General features: G+C 43.6%; 1 long non-coding RNA gene across 1 annotated transcript in view; it reads left to right on the top strand.

Moving 5' to 3' along the window:
* The first annotated feature begins 15,377 nt into the window (after nt 1-15,377).
* LOC142013186 (uncharacterized) overlaps nt 15,378-23,990 on the top strand; it is an 83,146-nt gene continuing 74,533 nt past the window's right edge. Inside the window, exons 1-2 of the long non-coding RNA XR_012645577.1 lie at nt 15,378-15,434; nt 18,355-18,410. This is a non-coding gene — a long non-coding RNA (uncharacterized LOC142013186). The remainder of the gene's footprint in view (nt 15,435-18,354; nt 18,411-23,990) is intronic.

Genomic DNA, 23,990 nt, shown 5'->3' with positions numbered 1-23,990 from the left:
GGCAGCAGTGTGGGCAAGGTTGGGAGCAATGGTGGAGAAACTGGAGATGGGAGCAGGGGAGAATACCAAGCAAGGGTCAGTGACTTGGAGATTTGGAGGCAGTAACAAAGGTCTTAAATTTTATATGATTGTGGATGGGAAGCCAGTGGAGGGATTCAGAGAACAGATGCTGCCATCAAATGGACAAGCCAGCAAAGTGAGTTTAGCAGTAGTGTTCTGTATGAGCAGAGAAGGGTCAGTGTACGTGTGCTTGGAAGAACAATGTAATAATCTAGGTAGGATAAAATGAGATCCCAAATTAGAGATTTGGATATTTGTAGCAAGCCGCTGTGGCCCTCTGCAGACTCAGAGGTGGAGGAGGCTGCTCAGAGGCCCTGGAGGGTGGGCCCTGAGCCGGAACACCAGGGCCCCGCCCCTCAGAGGGCAGGGCCTGAAGCCAGGAGGGCCAAGGGAGAAGCTCGGGGCCCATTAAATGTTGGGCCGCTGTGCTGGGAGGGAGCTCCTACTCGTGCTCCTGGGCACCAGGGGCAGAGAGCCCACCACCGCCCAGCCTGTCGGCAGGAGCTATCCCCCAGCTGCCCAGACCAGCCTGGGCAGCTACAGATATGGATGCCCCAGGGGACCTACCTGGACTTCCCGGATCTACCAGGGCCCTCATGCCGGTGGAGAGCCCCCTCCCTGGAGCGCCTCCAGGCCCAAACAGACGACCTGGGCCTAGCTGCCCAGGGGCCCCGGGAGCGGCTGACCCTGGAGTTCCACCGGACCCCTGCAGTGCAGAAGCCCCCGACGTCCTTGGACCCACCGTGCTGCCGCCGCCAGACTACTCCAATGACGTAGAGATGTCGGACTGGTCGGAGCCCCCGAAGGCAGACGACCTGGAGGGGACCTACCCGCTGGGACCTGCCAACCAGGCTGACTGGGACCCTACCCAGATGGAGGTGGAGGTAGGAAGTGGCCCAGGGAACGCTTCACCGGAACCCATGGCGGTGTGTTGCGGCCTGGATCCCCACCGCCACGAGCAGGTGTGAGCGATCCACAGGGCCCCAGGCCGGGTCGCAGTGGAGTGGGAGGGCATGCAACCCCCTACCCCCTCCCTGGTGGGGTCAACCCTCGCCGGGCTAAAGCCAACCCCGCATAGGGGAGAACCAAACGCTGTATTTGCTGCCTCGCCCTGAACTGAGGGCTGGGCTTTTGCCCCAAACCCTGCAGCCTTCCCTGTCACCCCGCCCTGCCGCAAGGGCCGGGGCCACCTGAACTAATTGCGGGCTGCCTGCTGCCTTGCCTTGAGGGAAGGGTGAGCCTTCAGGGCCACCCCCCCTGCCCCCCGGGCTAGAGGCAGCCTCCCCAGCTGGGCCAACTGCCAGCCAGTTCCATAAAGGAGCCAGAGCCCCGGGTCTGTTAGGACTCGGGACAAGCTGGGGTAGCCTGTGCCACCCAGCAAGGGGAACTATCATAGCACGGGCGTCTACAATATTGATGAAGGAAAAAAGGCTGATCTTGGAGATGCTCAGAAGTGTCTTATTTTAGATACAAATATTTCATTAATGACTGAGTGAAAGCGTTTCAGGACAATGGAAATGTCAAACCCACATTGGAAAAGACAGAAGATGGAAACAGAGGAGAACAAATCAGAAGACTGGTTGTAAACTGCTGCACAGTTTAGGGTTTTGGAGATCAAAGAGAGAGATGAGGCAGCATCTAGGAAAGGAGGTAGGAGGCAGGAATTATTTTTCAAGGGAGGGGGAAGCCAGAGCATGCTTGCTTATGCTCAACAGGGGAGGAACAGTAGGACAATGAGAGATTGACAAGCAAGATGTATGTGTGTGCAGGGGAAGGGATGAGTACTGGAGTAATGAAGGTAAAAGTGTGGGTGTGGAAGAGGTCCTTGGGGCAAACAGAGGGTTAGAGATGTAAAGGAGACAGGAGCCTGCAAAATGGGCGGTGAGGGATAAGGAGGAGAATGGGTTGGGAAAACAAGCTGATGAGAAGGAAGAGAGGCAATATCAACAGATTTCATCAAAATTGATGACAGAAGTATAACTACAGAAACAGCCATTTCTTGATCTCTGACCTGCAATAGAATTTCTCCTACCTTCACCTACCTCTGGGTATGAAAATATTTTCTGTCAGGCACCAGTTTTGTAGTAGCCACTCATGGATACTTAGTACCTTACGGTTCAGTGATTCTATTGATGTACATCTTATGAATCCTGATTTATTTTATGAACTATGTATAAATCTAGCCTGCTGTGCAGTTAGGTGCATCCCCTTCATCTCATCTGTCTCAGCATTTCTCCATTGGTTTACTTGAGTGTGCTCAAACCATCTAATCTGATGCCAGAGGGTTCTCTCTGCAGTCTGGTTTCATTTTTCCTTATTTCCACAGTGGGCCTTGGGATGGACCCAAGATGTTTTCTAAATTAAAATAAGAATTCCTCACCTCAAATTTGCAGCCTAAAGAAAGAGACTTTTCCCAGCCCCTTCTCTGGGGCAGTTTCTTACCCCTGTCTTGGTTGCCAGTCTTCCCCCAAACAGCTGTTAATTTAGTTTCTTTTGGGGTGGGGAAGAAGGGAATTTAGTCTTCTACCCAGCAGAGAAGCCTGTCCTTCCTGCTGCAGCTTGTCTGATCTCTTTCTGCTTCTCTTTCACCAAAAGAGGTGTTTTAAAGGACTCTGGCAGTGCTTAACTGGCCTCAGGTGTCCCTTGTTAACCCATGCTAACCACTTTTTTCAACTCATAGGGAATAGGGCTGAGATATCTGCCATCTGCCCTCCTTTATATCTGTCAAAACTGATTTCATCACAGTATTGAGTCAAACATTTGCTGAGGGACCACGTCCCATATCCTACACCATGTGGGAGCCGCTATCAGGCATCCAAATGGTAGCTAACATGAATGACTTTGTCTTAGGATAACTATGAATATGCTGACAAAATAAAGCAGCAGAAATGCAGCACTTTAAAGACTAACAAAATGATTTATTCGGTGATGAGCTTTTGAAAGCTCATCACCGAATAAATCATTTTGTTAGTCTTTAAAGTGCTGCATTTCTGCTGCTTTGTTTTGTTGGAGTACAGACTAACACAGCTACCTCTCTGTTACTAATGAATATGCTAAACAGACTGGCCAAGCTGGAGGAAACTGGTTTCTCCGGAGGAGGTCAATGGGAAGGGGGTGGTTTGGAGAACAAAGAATTGCTTGTTAGAAGCTGCTGATTTTAAGAGAAGCATGTTGTCTGAGCTGGGAGGGATCTGTTGGTCACTGGCCATGAACAAAGGAGAACATTTTATAGAGGCAAAGAGAGCAAACCTGAAGGCTGAACAGGATGAAAGGAGGGCCTTGAGGCCTGAAAAAGACTCACCCAAACCCAAAGGATCCTAAATGATAGGGCTGGCAGATGTCTCACAATGCACTGGACAGTTCCGAATTCATGCTACAAATTCTGTGTCCCACATTTAGCCAAAAACATCCTGCTGGGCATTTTTGCATCAATGGGAGACATGCAAATTGTCATGTCCCCACATCTGGGGCTGCCAGCTGACTAGGTGCCCCAGCCTGTTCCCAGCCATGGGGCAGTGGGGGGACCCCCTCCAGCCACAGTTTCCATGGCTAAGGCTGCCAGCTGGGCTTGGTGCCCCAGCCCGTTCCCAGCCACAGGGTGGCAGGGTGACCCCTGACACCCCCACCAGTCACAGGTCCCACAGCTGAGGCTGCCAGTTGGGCTCAGTGCCTCAGCCAGCTCCCAGCCACAGGAACCCCAGAGGGTGGGGGTAGAGACACCCTGGCAGCCCCATAGCTGGGGTGCAAAGCCCTACAGGAACCCCAGCCATGGGGTTGGGGAAACCCCAGCAGTCCTGCAGCTAGGAGCTGGCTGGTGTGCAGGGTGCCTGATCCTGGCAGTAGCCTCCCAGCTGTGGGGTTGCTGATCCCCCCCCCCACCTCCCCGCTGGGGACCCTGCGGCTGGGGCTGCCTGTCCCCCAAACCCTCCCCAAAAATCTGGCAACCCTACAAACTGATGAGGTCAGCAGAGAAGGGTTTTGTTGTTATTGTTGCATGAATGTATGAGTCTGTGTGCTCTCTCTAGGAGTAGAATGTGGATATCATTTTAAAATGTCACTTTGCAAAGCCTCCAAGTTCCTCTCTGAATTTGTCACATGTCTCTGCAGGGTTAAACTGTAAGCCAGTGTACCCCTGAGCATGGCACTTTGGGAAGGAATGTGCTTAGCCTGTGTGGAAGAGTTCAGCAAGTTAGACATAGTCTTGACCCTTGCCCAGAAGTGTTCCTGAGAGGCCAGAGACAGTGCCTGGATGCTTATCAAACGCAGTGGGAATGTCTTCACTATAGCTGGGAGCAACCCCCCTTGCCCAGATAGGCAGATTGGTGCTGGGGGGCTAATGTGCTAAAAATATCCAATCTGGAAGCACAGACTCTCAAGACCACCCAAACCCCCCACCCCAGTGTCTATACTGCTTCTTTTAACATGCCGGCTCAATCCCCACTAGTTTACCCACATTGGGAGGCTTGTTCCCAGCTTCAGTGTAGACATCCTGCATGGTAGGAGCATTCATATACAGCAGTCTGGTGGGAGAGGGAGAGCTCAATGAATTAGTCCTGTGACAGATGCATTTTGATTCTGTCCTTTTTCTGCCCGAGTTCTTGTGTAGGTTTGAATCATCATCTTTTCAAACTGCCAGGGTATAGATTTAAAAAAAAACCCAAACCATGGATTTTTGGTTGTCTCAATACATTGTTATATACACAGCCTGTGTCTGAGGACAAGGGCTGTAAGCCTTGTTGTAGCAGAATTAAACTTCAAGTCAGAGAATAATGCACACTCTGTGTGCTCTGGAAACAGCCAGGCTATCATTTCTGATGATCTACTCTGGCTGTGAATAACCAGCTGTCTGATTCCATCAACTGACTAGCAAGAAAGCAACCACAGATCAATATCTGTTGTACTGTATCTGGATACGGTGTCTCATACTCTAGAGAGAATCAACACAAGAAACAGGCTGATACAATTGGACAGAACATCATTTTAAAATGCTTATTCAGAAATTAGATCAATATCTCTTTTAAATGAAATGCATTATTCAAGTAACATTAGTCTAGACAGAGACACATTTCAAACCAGGCCAGAAGCAGGAATTGCTATACGGGACTGGTCAGAGGAAGGTGCAAGAAACCCTACTGTAGGCAATGATGGAACAGCCTGCTCCTCAGAGAGGTGTCCTCTTAGTCTCCATCAGAGGTTGCCCCAGAGAATGAAGTTTTATCGATATACTGTCATAAAAGGAGAGCTGCCTGTCTGTCTGTCCATCCGTCCCACTGCAGTCATGAACGCTCCCTGGGCTGTTGTGGTGCACGTGAGGATGTGGAGGGGTTGGCACAGGACAGCTCCATTTCTGTGCACACCGGCCAGGCGCAGAGCCAGGATGGGGTTTGAGTGGGGGCAGCTCCCTCCCCACCTCTCTGAGTCCTGGGAGGGAGGTTACTGAGAAAAGGAAGGAAGAAATCGGGGGGCCAAGGTGGCAGCTCTTGGAAAGGAACCATCCCCCATCCTGCACCTCCCTCCTGTAACCCCCATTCTGCACCAATCCAAGACAAATAGGACCCCCTCTCACAGCCTCCCTGCCCCTCCTCCCCTTTATAACCTCGCCCATCCAGCCACTTCCTCTGCCCCACAGCCCCTCCACCTTTCCCCTTTTCCTGCTACACCTCTTTGCTCCCTCCCACTGCTCCACCATCTGCAGCCCTCACCCCGGCTCACCATCAGCCCATCTCCTCGAGCACCCATGTGCCAGGAGCTGCACTGTGCTCCCCACCAACAGGGAGGCACAACCCTCCAGCATCTCCCTTTGCCAGCTGCAGCACCCGAAACTCCTTCCCCACCCACCCATGAGCCAACTGTCCAGTCCGGCTTTGCCCTCATGACTTCTCAGCGAGCCGGTGGCTGGCAACTCACCTCAGACCCCACTTTCAGTTCCCTCCCAAGTACACTGTGGGGCAATGCAGCAAGGAGCCTGGGGCACCCCCCCATGCATGCTCTGACTACTGCTCGCTGATGGCACCAAGGAAGTGGCTGCTGGAAGTAGGTTCTTCCTACTGGGGAAAGAGCAGCCTCATCTGCTGTCGTGGCCTGAGGACACCCCCTTTCCCCTGAGTGGGAGTTATACTACTTTGTCACTGGCCTCTCTCCTGCTCATTGTCTCTGGCTGGCTGATCGCAGGATGTGGAGACAATATTCTAGAATATTCCTGTTTGTCATGTGGCACTGACAGTTTCCCATCAGGCCAGTGTTTGCAATGACTATAACAAAGTCGGGGCAGAGTCTAGAGAAATGTGGAATATGTTTACCTGAACCAGTTTTTCCTCATGGCCAGTTACATATGGCTATGAGGTAGGTAGACAACCCTGGAAACCTCAAAATATACACGATCAGCAAACTTTCCATAGGACACCAAGGCAGAACATACTAGTTAGGTCTAAGAATGTGCTTAACCAAAATGTTGTGTATACAGAAATGATATAGATGTAATGAGTGCTTGTAGGAAACATTCTAGTGTTTGTATATGGGATGAAATAAAATTTGATTGAAAAACCAACAGGATATGCATTGGCTTACATATTACAATTCTACCTGTGCAAACAAGTACTTTGGCTGTAGCCACCACAAAGGGATGGACCCACTAGTATCTATAACAAAACTTCTTAGTTTTGGTTTGTTTTCCCCTGGTCTTTGCTATTGTAATTTACAATATTCTTGGTACCAAAATAAATATTCGTTATGCACACAGCTTCTGCAATGGGTGTTTAATAATCACATTTTTACTATTATTGCCTGTTAGCTCTATTAGGGCTAGTAAATAGTTAAATAACCCTAATATGTTAATATCTGTGCTAAAAAAAGCAACATGTTGGGTTTGCCATGAGTCATGAAGCCATGGTTTTGGTTATTTGAGAGTATTCAGACAACTGGTTGGTATTCATGAACATATTCTTAAATTCCCAAAGCTACAATAATTTTACCAGAAATATTATTTTTCAAAACAAGCATTAATTACTGTTCATTATATTCCTTTTAAAAACCAGTCATTCGATCAAGTAGTCTAAAAAACATCCAAAAACTCAGGTGACAATAACACTACTCCCAAGAAAGATTTTTGGAAAGGATTTAAAATCCTGATGCATTACTTGTAAACCGATTTTTATTAGGAACTAATATCCTGCATCTGCCTATTTAAGATATTTTGACCTTCAGGTGAAGTGTCTGATGCTGGCCACTGCCAGAGAACAAGATACTGGAGAAGGTGGAATGACCATTTCTAATTTCTATCAGCCTGATTTACAGATTGGCAATTCAGTTAAAAATTATGTGTAATAGGTTGGTTTTCCTATATGCTTAGGAATCTCTGAGTCCTTGAAATACTTTATCAGTTCAGAGAACAAGTCTTGTGGCACCTTATAGACTAACAGATATTTTGGACCATAAGCTTTCATGGGCAAAGACCCGCTTCATTCTCAAAGCTACAGACTAACATGGCTACCTCTCTGATATTTATCTGTTCAGGTAATATTTGTTTTTATTTGCTGAAGCATGAAGCCTAAGAGAAAGGAGTTGCTCTTTCAGGTAGTTCCGCAGAAACCTGCAATTGCTGAACCAACTGTTCAGAGCATGTAAATTGCTGCTGATTCTTCCTCATGAACGTAATTTGTTGGACCTCATCCGAAGTCCATTGAAGTCAATAGACTCCCATTGCCGCTTGGCTGGCAACTGTGCTGCCCCTTTTTTTTTTTTTAAACATAAGCATGAATTGCCATCTCATGCTCACATTTTCTGCAGAAGATTGGGGAGTAGTGGAGAGAGAGAGAAGAGCCCATTAAGTTTATAGAAATGCAGTCTAATTCACATAATATGCCACCAAGGTTATCTCACATAGTAATCAAACAAGACCAATCAAAGCTACACGGGCATCAGCAGATATATTTTCAAACACCGTTAGTCTCTGCAAACATACAAATGTGTCATTAGCAACTAAAGAAATCCTCATCAGCAATTTAGTTTAAAAAAAATGTAAAAAACCTCAGAACACCTGCTAAGCTATTTGCAATCATTAGCACCCAAGTTTCATTTCGATGGGGCGGGGCACCTGGGGAATTCAGTTTACAGGAAGGATCAAATCAGCCACCTTAGACTTTTCTGTTCAAGTTTTGCTGATTTTGCTGAATAATTTTAACTTCACTGTCATTTTTAATTTTTCTTATCTTTCAAAAAAATGAGGGTAAGGGAAGCTCATATGAAAGACCCAAATTAATGTGTTAGGAAATAATGAGTTTGGTAAAATTTAATCCCAGCTTTCTTTATATATTACTGGTGATGTGAAGATAAGGGAGCAAAATGAGAAGCAAATATAGTGTTTTTTTACATGTCCCTTCCCTTATGCATTCAGAGCTGTGAAGAGTATTTACAGTGTCTGATATATCAAGTTCACAGAAATATTATTCGAGATGAGCTTTCTCCCTGGTAACACAAAAATTCCAGTATTCAGTTACTTTTCAGCTTAATAGGATTCAGTAGAGACATTAGCAGCAAACACTTTATTTTTGGTTTAATTCATTACTTGGAGAAATAAAATGGAGGTGAGTGTTAAGAGACAAAGTACCACTATGAATGAATCCTAATAGTGGATTCAGAGATTCCTAGCAATGGGATGTGATGCTCTATCTCCTGGGAAATCATACAAGAGTCTGCCAGATGTTATGATTTATACTCTGATTCCATGGCAATATTTGCAGTATAAATGCACAGAGAGAGAGGTACTTTCCCAATTTTTGAAATTAATTTCTGTACATGCTTAATTTTTTTCTGGCTACTCTGTTTCACTGAGCTCAAGACAGATTTCAGGATTACTGCCATTAATCCTATCCGTCTGATCTAGTAGCTTCTCAAAGGCAGCTCAGTCATGAAGACCGAGTGCTGTTGTAGATGTCCCATTTGAAAGTGACATGAACAGGAGCAATATTCCTGAAGTCTTGGGACAAAGCATGTGATGTGAAAAATATAAAGCTTGGATTTTATTTTTTGATGTACAAGGAAAGGTCAATCCATTCCTGCCTCCTTTGGCCTGAAGAGCAACAGATGGTTTAGGACAGACACTTATTTGTCAACCTAGATTACTATTTTTGGTTCTCTGTGCCTTAAATATTGAGTCTGTTCTGGTATGGCTATGGTCTGAAGAAGTGGGTCTGTCCCATGAAAGCTCACCTAATAAATTATTTTGTTACTTTTTAAAGTGCAACTTGACTGCTTTTTTGTTTTGTTATGTAGTGGTATTTCATGGTCCACAATTCTGGACTGCCAACTTCTTCAGTGTTAGTCTTGTGAAATTTGGTATTTTTCTTATTGTCCCAGCTCCCTCAGTCATGAGGTCATAGGAAAGCTTTCATGACAACAACAGCAAGAGTAAGTTTGTAGTTGTCACAGTTGTAATGAAAAGCTTGAAAACATGGATCTTCCTCGCAAGAGAGAAGGTAAATAAAAGTCATCCAAAAAAAAAAACCAAAAAAAAAACCCAACCCACCATGATTTTAAGCCAGTCTTGTGATTTTCTGGGGGGTGGGATGGGGCTCATGATTTGTGAATATGCACTAATTTGTGAATGTGCACTGCTGCAGCCTATTTTAACAATTATAACCCTAACAATTATAACCCTAATCCTGCAAAGATTTATGTACATTAAAACATGTCTAAATGAAGAGTTAGTTTGTATAAATATACACTAAACATTAGTGTGGATCCTCTGCTGTGCACTGAAACATCCCTCCTGTGCTCTGATCTACTCTGCTTTCAAATGGGAGTAGGTCAATAGGCATTGGGAGCTTTGAATGAGGGGATCCATTTGCAAAGTTGGCCCATTTCCACACTACAGCAGAAGATCGACCCACTCAGGGTCAATCTTCTGTGATTTTGTTTTGTGCATGCATGAAACGATGCTTTTGGAGGTCCACGGTGAACTCCTCATGAGTTGTGAGGATTAAGGAAGGTTGACGGGAGAAATGCTCCCACTGACCTCCTTCCGTGAGGACAGCTCTAGCAGTCAACCACTGATAAGCCAATTTTAGCTACACAATTGATGTACCTAAAATTGCATATCAGTTGTCAACTGCTATGTCTAGCATAGACATAGCCTTAATGAGTAGCAGTCCAGTGTGCTATGGATTTATGCCCCAGCTTGCCCTGCATTGCTGGTTGCTCTGGGCAAGCCCTCCCTTTATACACTATAATTAGTCGCACTGAACTCAAAACCAATCTCAAACCTATATGTGATATAGAGAAACAAAAATTTAAAGGATCTTGTCACTGACCGGGTGCTCGTGTACTGCATATATAGTTGGCATCTTTTTCTTGAATTGACTAGATTCCCATAATGTCTGCTGAGAGGTTTCTTCCTTACCATGAAAGCCAACAATGACTCGTTTAAAAAAAAAACAAATGCAGCTACTATGGGTTGAGGTGCCTGTTGGATTCTGGTTATCAGAATCAAAACATGCACCAGACTGGAAAATAGCACTTACACTCAAGCACTGTCATGGGAAAGTAACTTTGTTTAGATTTTTGACTAAGTCTCTCAGGCCTCACTTGTGCCAATCGGTAATTAATTGTGCTGTTGCTCACACAACTCAGGAAAAACAGCCCAAAACCTAGCTTTCCCCAGGAATGGCATTAGCCTAACCTACTAGTGACCATCACTCCTAAATATCTGACAAACTCCTACATTTATTGTATACACACTGAGTGCAGTTGAAGATGCTTTCACACTTTGTCTCGTTTTACATCTGTGTACATAAGAGCCAGAAAGGCAGTAAGAAACCATTAGCTGTGGGAGACAGATTTACAGTGTTCTGTAATACTAGTTCACAGTAACACTCAATTTATGTACTACTTTATAGCAATCTTGATTGAAACCTGTTACAAAACAAAGACGTACATTGTACAGGGGCATCATTTCAGGTTTTGGTGGTAGGGATGCAGTGGGGCTGAGAGCCGTGCTGGCCCCAGGGCAAAGTGAAGGAGCCCCAGATCCATGCCCCGCAAAGGGTGGGTCTCTGGGCAGTCATCCTTCAGGCCCCCTCCTAAGCTAGTGGAGTATGAGTATGTGCATGTGTCAGTCTGGGCTGGGGCACCTGCTTCTCTTGGGGCAGGGGGTGGGGTGGCTGGGCTGTCACCCCATCCCTCTGGGTTTGTGTGTGCATACTTGTATGCCTGCTTTAAAAACAAATCCATAAGTAAGTGATGGGTGCGGTGCCGTCATGGCACATATCTGAATAACCACACATGATCTTAGTATTGGTGCACAAGACAAAATTCACTCTACTCATGGATGAAAAATCTTATAGCCCCATACCTCAGCCCCTGCCTCCTGAACCTGTCCACCCCATCCCTCTTCCCTGACCCCACTACACTCCACCCAATACTTACATTTTTATGTGCACTGTTTTATTGCAGTGGTGGTCGTGATAGACCACCACCTGTAAGAAATGTGTTACTTTCAACCCCTGTTATGAATAGATATGAAGGATTGGAAGAAAGTTCCAGTCCTAGTGTTTCTCTAAGGATTTGAGAGACTAAACTTCACCTCCATGACTTGCACTGAAGGTACTTAAGTTTGAGAGACTCTTTTACCCTCAGAAATACTAAAAACTAAGCAGGAGTTAAGATTACTTACCATTTGGAAGAGAAGAATAGTGTAAGAGACACAGAGCTATAAGACGGCTGGCTGTTGAAAGCAAGCGCAGTAACCAGTAGCAAAGGTGATCTGGGGAAAAAAGTCCTTAGAATTCAAAAATTCATTTGCTGTCTTGCCAAGGAATCAACATTTGCACGTAACAGTGTTAGCCGGTGTCCGGGTAATGTGCGGTGAGGTACTCCCCTGGGTCCTAAGCAACCCAGTGTTTTACTGTTAGAGCAGGCAGCTCCTAGCACTTTCACCCACGGCCAGGCTGTAGTAACCAAACGGTTAAAGTTCTTTTTGTTGTGCCGGCTGTGTTGCAGTGACAAAAGGGTTAACAGGGTCAGGATCAGAGCTTAACTAGTTACAAGTTTATTTAAGCTACAGTTATAAGTGTGCGGTTACAAAAGGCTATTGTTTACTTCTTATATGCTAGCAAAGTACAGGTGTTAACAAGTTACGTTACAATCCAATACAAAGATATCTGTTACCATCTAACACAATATCTTGATACAATGACATCTAGTTACAGAGCTCTAATTCTTTAGCTGTGCACAAAAAAGTCGGAGACCTAGCATGGGTGTATCTTACCCTCTCTGTGTCTCTCGATACCAGCGTAGCCAAGCTGGATCGGTCACTCAATTCCACGGAAAGATGAATATGAGGTTGGGCGTCCCCAGTTGTGGACCTCGGGAGGCAATCACCTGACCCGACCAGCAGGTAGTTGGTGGAACGCACTCAAAGTTAGAGTTCTGCTGGACCCACCTTTTATACCCCTTTTGGGTTACGTATTGTCTTTCTTATCTATGGTGCCAGATCATACTGGTCTGTCTTTGTGACGCTAGTTTGTTACAAGGGCATTTCTTACTTAGTTTGCACTTGTAAGACAAGAGATAAGCAATTTAGGAGTACAGGACATTCTTTCTGTGCGGGCGGGGCACTTCCCCTTCTGGGATGGTTGTGTGTGTGTGCATCATATCGATCAATGCCAGCTGGGGTGATTTCTTGAGGGTCCCCCCCTCATGTTGACAGTCTGGCCTGTTAGCCTTCTAGCTGTACTTTCTGCTTCTCAGGGTCATGATAAGCTAGCATATCTGGGCCTCAATGAGGGCATCAAAGACTGTGCTGTCAGCAGCCATTTCCGTGCCCTGTGTGCTCCTCGGTGGGGGGGGCAGCGAGCAAGCTGGCTTGTAAGGGGGAGACTTTGTCTGGCTACAAACAGTCTGAGCCCTACCCAGTAATCTGACTCAGCCCACTGTAAAGGATGGTGTTTCTCAGACAAGTGTGAAGTGGAACTAAATGGAAGAATAGATGCCCCAAACTGCAGTATTGTCACCCCTCCCAAAATTGGAGGGTTCGAAAAAATAAGAAAGTTTTAAGTGAACTTTAAGCTATGTGTGTGGTGTGACAGCTTGTTTGTTTCTTGGCAGCAGGGAAAGATCCCAGCAGGTGATCATTCTTTAGCTCTGTGGTTCTTACACTGAAGCATTCATCAGTGATAGAGCAATGAATAGCTAGCCCTTGCTGGATGGGGGTGGAGAGAGAGGAGTGAAGTAGCTTTTCAAAGAGGGAGGGAGCCTCAGAGAAACATCGAAGCCAGAGATTTATAAATAGTGTCCTGCATTCCTCAGTGTCCTGAAGAAAGGGGAGGCAGGAGCTAATGTCCAGCAGTGGCAAAGTGTTTTGGAGGGTGAGCTAGTACCCGCCTACTCCTCCGATGACACTCCTGATACTGTAATTTTGTGACAATCTTGAAACTACATGCAGAAGCATGTACACTTCTTTACTAAGCAGATATTCAGTTTCAGGAAGTAGTCAATTGACTAGGGTCATGACCCACGTGTATGTTTTTGTGTTACTTATTACCACATCTTTGCTCCGCCATCAGCTTTCCCAGTATCCATGAGCCTCTTGTGTTGTATCCCTAGCTCTGTGTTGCAGATATATTTGCTCAAGTTACAACACTCTGTTAGCTGCTGAAATTCCAGTTTAAAGTATATATAATTTATAAAGTCTATCCATATTCTTTGATGCTCTTTAAACTTGATTTACCAGTCAATTGTACAATGCAAAGTCACTTCAAAAACTGTTGTCTCCAGCAGGCCAGAACAGCTGTATAAATCTTCCATCCCTGTTCTTCTGGCTTTAAAAAACATGGTGGGATTTTGGTATGTTTGTCTGAACTGAGTCTGTCAATTCTTAACCAAGGCCATTTCTCCAAAAGTGGCATGTTAATAAATGGCCTGAAATATGCTAATGAGATGTGGATGTAAAGGACCCTACAAACATTGGAATCCCCTTATTCCTATCAATTCCTATAGAATAAGGGGATTTTAGTGTTTGCAGGGTCCTTTCGAAAGGGACCCCCCATGTAGATGAGCCGCACGTGAGCAAAACGTGGCACTTTTGAAGTGCCACAGCTGGCAGCATGCTAATGAGGTGCTGAATATTCATATCAGTGCCTCAGTAGTATTCTTTGATTTGGCCATTAGCATGGCCATTTTGAAGTTTTTCTAAAGAGTAGACACAGCTAATATGAAGTATCACACTCTTCTGGGAAGCTACTGATAAATCACCTACAGTGGAATGTGTGTATGCGCAATCATTCAAAGGAGAAAAAGTGGTTACTTACCTGTAAAGTAACTTGCTCTTTGAGATGTGTGCTGTACATACGCATTCCACAACCCTCTCAAACACTTCACTACTTTGAATACTTGCTAGCTGGCCATGTGAAGTTGTAGAGAAGCAGGTGGTGGCCAAGCCCCTTTATACACACAAGGCTAGAAGGGGCACATTTGCCACATAGTAGTACCATTGGAAATGGTCTCTAACTCGAGTGCATTGGTCTTGCATACACCTGCAGTGAAATATATATATGTGCACAACACATCTTGAAGAATACGAGAGGGATAGCTCAGTGGTTTGAGCATTGGCCTGCTAAACACGGGGTTGTGAACCCAGTCCTTGTGTAGTAACAGAGGAAGCCTCTGGTCTGGCTATGGTCTGAAGAAGTGGGTCTGTCCCACGAAAGCTCACCTAATAAACCATTTTGCTAGTCTTTAAAGTGCTACTTGACTGCTTTTTGTTCCAATCCTTGTGTGTGTGGGGGGGGTGTTATTTAGGGATCTAGGGCAAATAGATTTAAAAAAGGGGCGGGATGCTTGGTCCTGCTAAGAGGACAGGGCACTGGATTCGATAATCTCCCAAGGTCTCTTCCAGCTGTATGAGAGGTATATGGACAAATAATTATTTTCCATTCACATGTTGTTTTTGATGAACTTTAAAACATACCATAATATTCTTGAGTTTGCCCTGAAATTGATCAATAACTCAGTTCTTCAAATCCACTCACATATTTTGGATGTTCTCGCTATTTGGGCCCGTTTCAAAAACAAACTTACTCTGATTTCTGGTGGGCATTCCAGAATATTATGCTGTCTTTGGTGCTTGCCTTCATCCACCATTTAGCTTGCTAACCTTATGGGCTCAGAGAACAAGTGGGTCAGATGCATGTTGGCAAGCAGCCAGTTGAGAAAGTTTGTTGTCAAGGAAACTCCACTTCTGACCCTGAGAAAGCCATATAAGCTGTGATTTAAGCTCATTCATGCTATTTGATCTCTGACAGCGAAGTGGTCAGCTGGGGGCTTTAGAAGAGGAGCCCATCTCATACTTAAATCACTGCAGTGCCTAAACGGACAGCAAGGTACGTGCACTATACCTGAAAAGTATGAACACAGTAAGTGGTGATTCTTAACAAATAGACTTGTAGTTAATTTTCTCCTGCTCTTTCTCATTTACCTCATGGGGGAATGGAAGAAAACCCTGCTATACTGACTAAATAAGCAATTGGTGAGGTAGTGTGAACCTAACAGATCAGCAAGAAGACGGCATCCCCAGATTCACAGATACACAAACTTTTCTGAACAAATTCAACCTTTTACTAATCAAAAGCAAATAGTCAACTTCAGTCCACAGAGGACTTTAAATTAACTCTGAAATGAGATTTACCTGTTAAATAGTGGACATCCAGCTTTGGGCAGCAATGCTATTATAAAAGCTATATTGCCATTTGATTTATCAAGCATTCTTTGGTTTGTCTGCCACTGCAAACCCATATTCAAAAACATTTGACATTGGTTCCTGTAAGTCCCTTAAGCTCTTGTTCTCAGGAGGTTGACATTTTAATATGTCATCTGGCAGCAACATGAAATATAATGCTGTGCAATTTCACTGTTGAATGAAACTCAGGAACGTCTAGTCAAAATGTTGTGCATACATAAAACTTCATTTGAGAACCAGTGAGGATTGCTCAGCGACAACTGTGCAGTTCTCTGTCATTTATAAAACTCAAGCACTTAACCATGAGGAAATGAACATTCAGGGAAATCATAAATCGTATACTGCTGAGATAAGCAAATAAATTGGGCCTGATTCTCAGGTCTCCTAGTCCAATTTTGCAGCAGTATGTCTACACTGAAGCATAAAAATAGTGTAACCATGCAGACTCAAGCCCGATTTTATCACAATGCATATTAGAATCATACGGCTGGAAGGGACCTCAGGAGGTCTTCTAGTCCAGCCCCCTGCTTCAAGCAGGATCAGCCCTCACTAAGTCATTCCAGCCAGGACCTTGTCAAGCTGGGACTTAAAAACCTTGAGGAATGGAGAATTCACCACCTGTCTAGGCAACGCATTCCAATGCTTCACCACCCTCCTGGTTGAAGGAGTTTTGCCTAATATCTAATCTACAACTCTCCCTCTTTAACTTCAGGCCATTATTCCTTGTTCTGCCATCTGACACCACTGAGAACAGTTTCTCACCCTCCTCTTTAGAGCTCCCCTTCAGGAAGCTGAAGGCTGCTATTAAATCACCTCTAAGTCTTCTCTTCTGTAAACTAAACAAGCCCAAATCCCTCAGCCTATCCTCACAGGCTTGTGCTCCAGCTGAATATTCTTATCAGGAATATGGGGATTTCGATGTTTGCAGGGTCCTTTTGAAAAGAACCCCCATTTAGATGAGCTGCACATAAACAAAATGTGGCACTTTTGAAGTGCTGCAGCTTGCAGCATGCTAATGAGGCACTGAATATTCATTTCAGTGCCTCATAAGTATTCTCCAATTTGGCCATTAGCATGGCCATTTCAAAGGTTTGGCCAAGTGTAGACATGTCCATAATGTGCTACCTAAGTCCATCCCTACTCCACCTTCTCTCCCTTTAAGGACTAGTATTTTGGGATGTATAGTGCCCAGGTTAGGTGACTGTAGGCTGGTTCAAGGCATGGTAGACGTGGTACCAAATAAAAAATGTAGTCCTTACACTATGGAAGAAGAGACTTTAGAACTGTTGTGAAGCTCTCTACCAAGAAGTTAAAGAAGCAAGGGTGATGGAAAAAGTCTTTGAAGAAAGCTATAGAGGCATCTCTTATTTTACTTTAGTACTGTATTGTTGAGGGATCTAGCATTGATTAATTGCAGGGAAGAGGAAAGGTAATTAATGTGATCATGCTTTCTGGACAGTGAAGCTGGGTGTGATCAAAGGAAAGCAAGTCAGAATGATGAACATCTTGGGAATGGAGGTTGTTTGTAACTCTGAAATGTTCATAGCTCTGAACAAAATTTAGAGGTCATTCTTTCAAAAGTTTACAAGTGAATATTGACTTAATGCAGCTCTGAAACATTTATATGAAAAAGAAAAAAGGCTGCTTTTAGCCATCTCAATATAAATGTAACAAGCACAGAAAGATTTAGTTTGTCCAATCTTTTTTTAAACTTCCCTTTTTTAGTAGTTTAACACAGTAATTTAACACAGTATTCTATTGTATTTACTTTTATTTTCTTTTTCATTTTTTCTTTTTTGTTAATGTCTGCTGCTGCCTGAGTGCATACTTCTTGGTCCAAATAATGTATGTGGTTCACCAGTCTGGTCATAACACAGTGTTCATAATGTTGGGGTGTTCTGCTGTAGCTAGGTCACTGAGAAAGCGGATTCCAAGTTCACAGGCTCCCTAACATGAGCTTCTCACAACATTTTCAGATTCTTTAAATTTTTGGTACAGAACTAGGGAAAGTGGGGGGTGGGAGGCAGTGTAGGGGACGTGGAGTTAGGGAGGCAGAGAGAGAGGAGTGGGGAGTAGAAGGTAGGAATTAGGGTAAATAAGAGGGTTTTTGGGCTGTGTTGTTAGGTGAATCACTGCTGAGGGAAGTGGCTAAAGGGAAGGGAGAGAGGTGGGAGATGCTTTGGGTCAAATGGAAGAGTTTGTGGGAGTTTGGGTGAGAGGCAGGGCGGGATGACCAAAGGGATGGGTTGTAAGGGAAGCAGGGGTGGGATTAGGTACAGGTGGATCTTTTGTCCCCACATTCTTGCCTCCATTTTGAGGTGGATGCTGCCTTCCTTGTCCATTTGTCCTGGCGAGGCCAGGCTGTGGGGGAAGGTGACTCCCAGCCCCAACTCTCAGGGCAACAGCCTGATGCTGAAGAGAAGCAGGCCTCCCATAAAGGGTTGAGGGAAGGAATGGGATAGCAATGGCCCTTAGTTTTATGGAGGGCCAGGATCATGTCACAGGAGAACTGGGGGGAGTGGAGGAGCTGAACCCTTCTTCCTGGATATTTGTGTATTTACCAGGATGGATGAACTGACCTGAGGCAGGCCGAATATTTGAACCCAGACAGAGTGACAAGGTAAGCACTGAATTAGCATTGGCTGTCATACCTTAGCTTCACTTTTTCTTGCCTAGTGTAGATAGTAGTAGCTCCCGTGGCCTCTCATCCCATCAGACTAGGAATGTTGAGCACCTTATTCTGGCTGACATTTTACAACCATGAGGCCTGTATTTTTGGCTATGCCAACAGAAGCCAAAACAAGGTAAGGCCAAAGAAAGCCTTCTCTCTCTCTCTCTCTCTTTAAATCTATTATAAACATGAGATCAAGCTAAAGAAAATCTGCAATACAGTCGAAATAAGAACAAAAATGTGACCTAAACCCACAGCAGCAAAAAAATAAATAGGTGTTGTTGGCCATATATTCTTAAATCAACAGATTATTGCCCATTATTGTGTGGGCTTTGGACAAAGGAAAAGAGGATTTAGGACCACTTAGGTCATTGAATCCAGTCCCCTGGCATCATAGGCATTCACATCATATAGTCCTGTCCATGAAATTTATCAAGCTCTGTATCATAACCAGTTAAATTGTTTGCCACGTGAGTCCTACTCGGAGCCTGTTCCAGAACCTCACTCCACACATGGTTAGAAGTAATCTTTTAATTACTTCTAATGTCAGATCAGTTTTTCAGTACCCAGGTTCAGTGAGGTGAGTTAAAAATCTGTAGCTATCTTGTAGCAAAGATCATATCATACATACACAGTAATGCATGCCATATTCTTCTAGTGTATTATCAACGTTTTCCAAACATTTGCATTTTTAGCGAGAAATTTAGCTCTGTAATACCAACTAATGTTAAAATAGTGGAGCTCAGGAGTCAAGGTGCAGATGAGAGCTCTTTAATGTCTTTTTTTTTTTTGGTGGGGGGAGGCGCTAAGAAATATGCCTTATGTGATCCTGAAAATTCCCATTAAAAATTACAGCATTATTCATTTTGTCTTTCCATCATTTGAAAACATTCAGCTGCGGTAGTCCTCCAAAGCCTGCATGATCATGGAATGATGACCTTTACTGTTGGCATATTCCCTGATTTGAAGCGGTGGACACAGAGTTGGCGCTCCATATTCCCAGCTTTGTACATGAAATCCAAGTCTTTAAATGCCTCAAATGGTGTTGGACACATCTGTTAGGTGGATTGCATGCATCCTGTCTTGTCATTTATACTCTCTGCACAAAAGCAACCATTATGTGGACTGCAATATCACAAACGTGTGCCCGGCTGACCAAAAGTTCTGGAAGACATCCATTTTCCACCGTGTGCTTGATCCTCTCACACTGAATTGAGCTTATATTTAGGTTTTCTGGAGCTGCAGTGCTTGGGTTAGCTCCTTCCAGATGTAAAGTCTCTGGCTATGCCTACACTTAGAGAAAACTTCAAAACGGCCATGCTAATGGCCAAATTGAAGAATACTAATAAGGTGCAGAAATACATATTCAGCACCTCATTAGCATGCCGCCAGCCACGGCACTTCAAAATTGCCGTTTTTTGCTCCTGCACGCCTTGTCCAGATGGTGGTCCTTTTTGAAGGGACCCCGCCAACTTTGAAATCTCCTTATTCCTTTCGGCAGGATAGGAAGGCTGCTGATAGGAATAAGGGGATTTCGAAGTTGGCAGGGTCCTTTCAAAAAGGACCCCCATCTGGACGAGCCATGCAGGAGCGAAAAGCAGCAATTTTGAAGGCTGTGGTCAGCAGCATGCTAATGAGGCACTGAATATGCATTTCAGTGCCTCATTAGTATTCTTCAATTTGGCTATTAGCATAGCCATTTTGAAGTCTTCTCTAAGTGTAGACACGGCCCCTGTAAGCTAGAAAGAGGGTATCTCACCAACCCAGGAAAGAACTAAGGCTAGGCGTAAGTCTGGTTCTGGACTAGGGCAGGCTGCATTACCCAGGGACCATTCCCCTTACCTCTTTTACCCTCAAAAGAGGACATTCCTCTTCCATCTATCCCCCTGAATCATATGGCAGGTGGTCGTCCAGCATTTAATATTCTGCTGTTTCACTCTCTGAATGGCTCCTCCTTCATCTTATTACTTTAGCCAATTATTTGTCCCATGTCTCGGGAGTAATAGTTATGGCAGACTGCTGACCAAACATCACTCTAACCACTCAGTTCCCTTCATGTAATCTGTGTCAGTTTGTTGCCAGGATGTGGAGCTATGGAGCTGCATCACAGAGTTGTAGCATGAATTCCTTTAATAGCTAGGATTTGTCTAACTAGTCCTCTGCAAGCTGGGGTGTGAATCCACTCTGCACTAGCCTGCCACAGACCAACAGTCCATATGGACTCTGCTGACGTGCATCAACAGTTCTTAAAATGAACTTTAGTCTTTGAAATGGGATGAACTGCGAATGCACATTTTGCAGTTTCAACTGGGCAATTAATCCATAGCAAGTAATAAAGTGATTCACACCCCAGTTTGCTGTGAACTAAATGTTTGTGTAGACAAACCTTTAATCTCACACTGTGGCTCACCATATATTTTTTTCCAGAATATACTCAGCTGTCACCTGAATGTTTTGAGATGCTTGGTGACAAAGTTGCAGGACTGAGTCAGAAAATTGTAAACTAAGAATGAGTTTTTAATTATTCAGCCTGGCCTCCATTTTGTACCGATGTTTCAGAGATGACTACATTTTCCAGGAGATTATGGGGATTTGACTCTTTATCTCAATTATCTCAGGAGTCAAAAAAGTCATCCAAAATGTTCATAATTTATGAATTTTCACACACTTACCATGTAGCTTGTGACTTCTGATACTCTACAGTCGTACAACTTTTCCTCCTTATGACTGACGAAGAAACATTCCAGTCCTGCAATGCAATCTGCTACTGTGGTTCCTTGCCCACTTGTGAAAACACATGGATTTGTGTAGCACTTCATGTGGGCACAGCAGTCTTTGCAAATAGATCACAGTGCAGGTAAAGCAGAACCTTTTAAAAAAAAACCTTTATTTTCTTGGAAAATTTTGGTTTGTGGAAACAAACTTTTTCAGGAAACTTAACATATCAAGACTGGAATTTCTGGTCAGTGAAGGAGAGGAAGAGAGAGAGCGTGACCCCAGCAGAGCCAATATTCAAGTAGCTGGGGTATTCAGGTGGTTTGTGGTAGATTCAGCTTTATTTCTGTGCCTTGCTTGCTTCAAATCATGGACTTGTTTGAGAGACATAATGAAACTTGTAAATAATGAGCAACAATAGTCAATTGGTATTCGAAGTGAAGCTTGTTAGGCATAATGCAATCTGGTAGTGAATGCTTAGTTCAAAAAATACTTTTGTAGTTGTATTCTTTTGAAGCAGTCACTAAATCCAGGAAGAGGTTTGGTTTGTGGCAGGTTTGCATTCTCTAAAGCTGTTCCAAAGGCTCCTCATAATTAGTTTTTCCAGTAAAGTGTCAGTTTGTATTTGCATAGGTGTCAGTATACCTTATGTATGGAGATACCATAAATTTTGAGAAAATGGCTGAGAAATTATGAGGGACAGTGAGGAGGAATTATGAAAAGCTGGTCTTGGAGAAATGAAGTTTCTTTTTAGTGCTTTTAGGCTCATTAAGTATATACAGAAAGTAAATTGATCTACGTTTAAAGTAGACTAGATTTTTTCTAAGTTCCCTAACCAATTGTTAATCACTTTTATTTGATAGGCTGGTGATGTCATAATGTGAGACATAATATGGTGATAAGTAAGTGTACAGAGAAACATGTCAGTAACTTTCTTGGCAACAAGATGCAATGGTGAAAACACTGGGTTATGACCATAGCATTATGCAATTACATGACTACTGCAGAAACAGTAACCAAATACTGTCAGTGTGAAATTCCCTTGTTTTACAATAAAGGAAATAGCAAAAGTGAAGTCTCCATGTGTGCCCTTAATTTTAGCCATTCATGATTTTGCAAACGTGTCTGCTTAAGGTAGCTTTTAGTATGGAAAGCACTACTTTAGTAATAGTTTACACAGTGCTTACTTTGTTTAAAAAAAAAATAGAGGCACTGGTACTCCACCAACTCCCTGCCTGGCTCCCTCCCAGCAAATCCCATGGCTGGGGCTTCCAAGGTGCCAGTACTCAGTACTGACACAAAAAAGCACTGGTTTTACATTAGATTTTTAAATTCTTGATCCAGATGGTAAACCAACACAGCTCTAACAGTTTCAAGAGAATCATGTCAACAAAGCACTGCTGAGAATCTCACCCTATGTTGTCTTCTAGTAGTGTGAAGCATGCTATTAACATTCAAATATCATAATGCCCACCACATTTTCTAGCTATTAAAACAACCTCTGGCCTTAGTGGTTGCTCAGCATAATGTACAAGAAAACCAAATATGTGCATTTGCATTTATTACTTGAATTAAGGTCAAGATTATGTAATTGTCCTCTGTTGAACATGCTGGCCCTGCTGCCATTAGAAAATGAAAAAATAATGATAATCAATTATTTGTATCAGTGATTCCATACACACACTTGGATATTTTGTTAAGATATAGAACTTCATTTCCCATTACATAGTTCTACAATGTAGAATTAAAATAAGCAGTTAATTTAATTCCTTTAGTTATCAGCCATTGTTTGCTTCAGTATTTACTCAGATTTCTCATTTATACTCAGTTGAAAGAGATTTTGACTCTTGCTTGGAAGACACATCTTTCCCAGTTTACAAGAACTCTGGACCCTCGTATCTGTCCATTGATTAAGGCCCTCCTAGATATACAGTGTATTTTGGGTCAATTTCATAGTCATAGGATTTTCAAAATAATATATTTAATTATTTCAGCTATTTAAACCTGACATTTCATGGTGTTTTAATTGTAAGAGTCCTGCCCCCCCAACACACACACACACACACACACGGAATTGTAGAGGAGTCTTAAGGTTATTGTAGAGTTGCTGGTGTTGATGGTGATGGTGACGTGGGAAGGTGGTGAATGTGGCTGAGAACTAACTGTGCAAAGTAATCAGGCACCCAGAATGACAGGTATGGGAGGAAAAAATGCACATAAAATAAGCAGTAAGAACTGAGATTAATTTTCATGTTGTATTTGAGCTAATCCCCTTCCCCCCCCCACCTTTTTTTTAAGAAGTTTTGAGAACATGGTCTGTGAGGTTTTTAAGAATTATTTGTTTCTATTTCCCATTTCCAAGTGGCTTTTTACTAGCTGGTGATGACAAAATTCTACAGCCCAAACATGAACTCACTTGGGTCAAAAAATCTTCCTTTTGATTAGTCCAGAAGTGATTAATTCGTAGAATCTGACTGCAGGTGCTTTGTAGTTTCCCTTCTAACAGAATCCATTCCGCTAACTGCACCAAATGTAAATTATAAAAGAGCAACCCATGTGTATAAGTTTGACTACATGATAACTGGGAAATGTTTATTTTATTGATGCACATGTGAATACTTAATTTTTGTGCTTATTAAAACACAAACAAGCAACCATATGGTACAGAAAATATCTACTACCCCTCACTTAACATTAATTTATTGCAGACACAATAACACAATAACTGTTGCTGTGTTGAATTTTGAGGTGGGTAATTAAATATTAACAAACTGCACAGTTCGACATTTTTATGAGTTCATATTGCATCTAATA

Source organism: Carettochelys insculpta, chromosome 5 (genome assembly GCF_033958435.1).
Source record: "Carettochelys insculpta isolate YL-2023 chromosome 5, ASM3395843v1, whole genome shotgun sequence".
In the NCBI taxonomy this organism is placed as follows: Eukaryota; Metazoa; Chordata; order Testudines; family Carettochelyidae; genus Carettochelys; species Carettochelys insculpta.
Note: the sequence above shows the minus strand (reverse complement) of the source record. Positions and strands in the feature narration are given on the sequence as shown.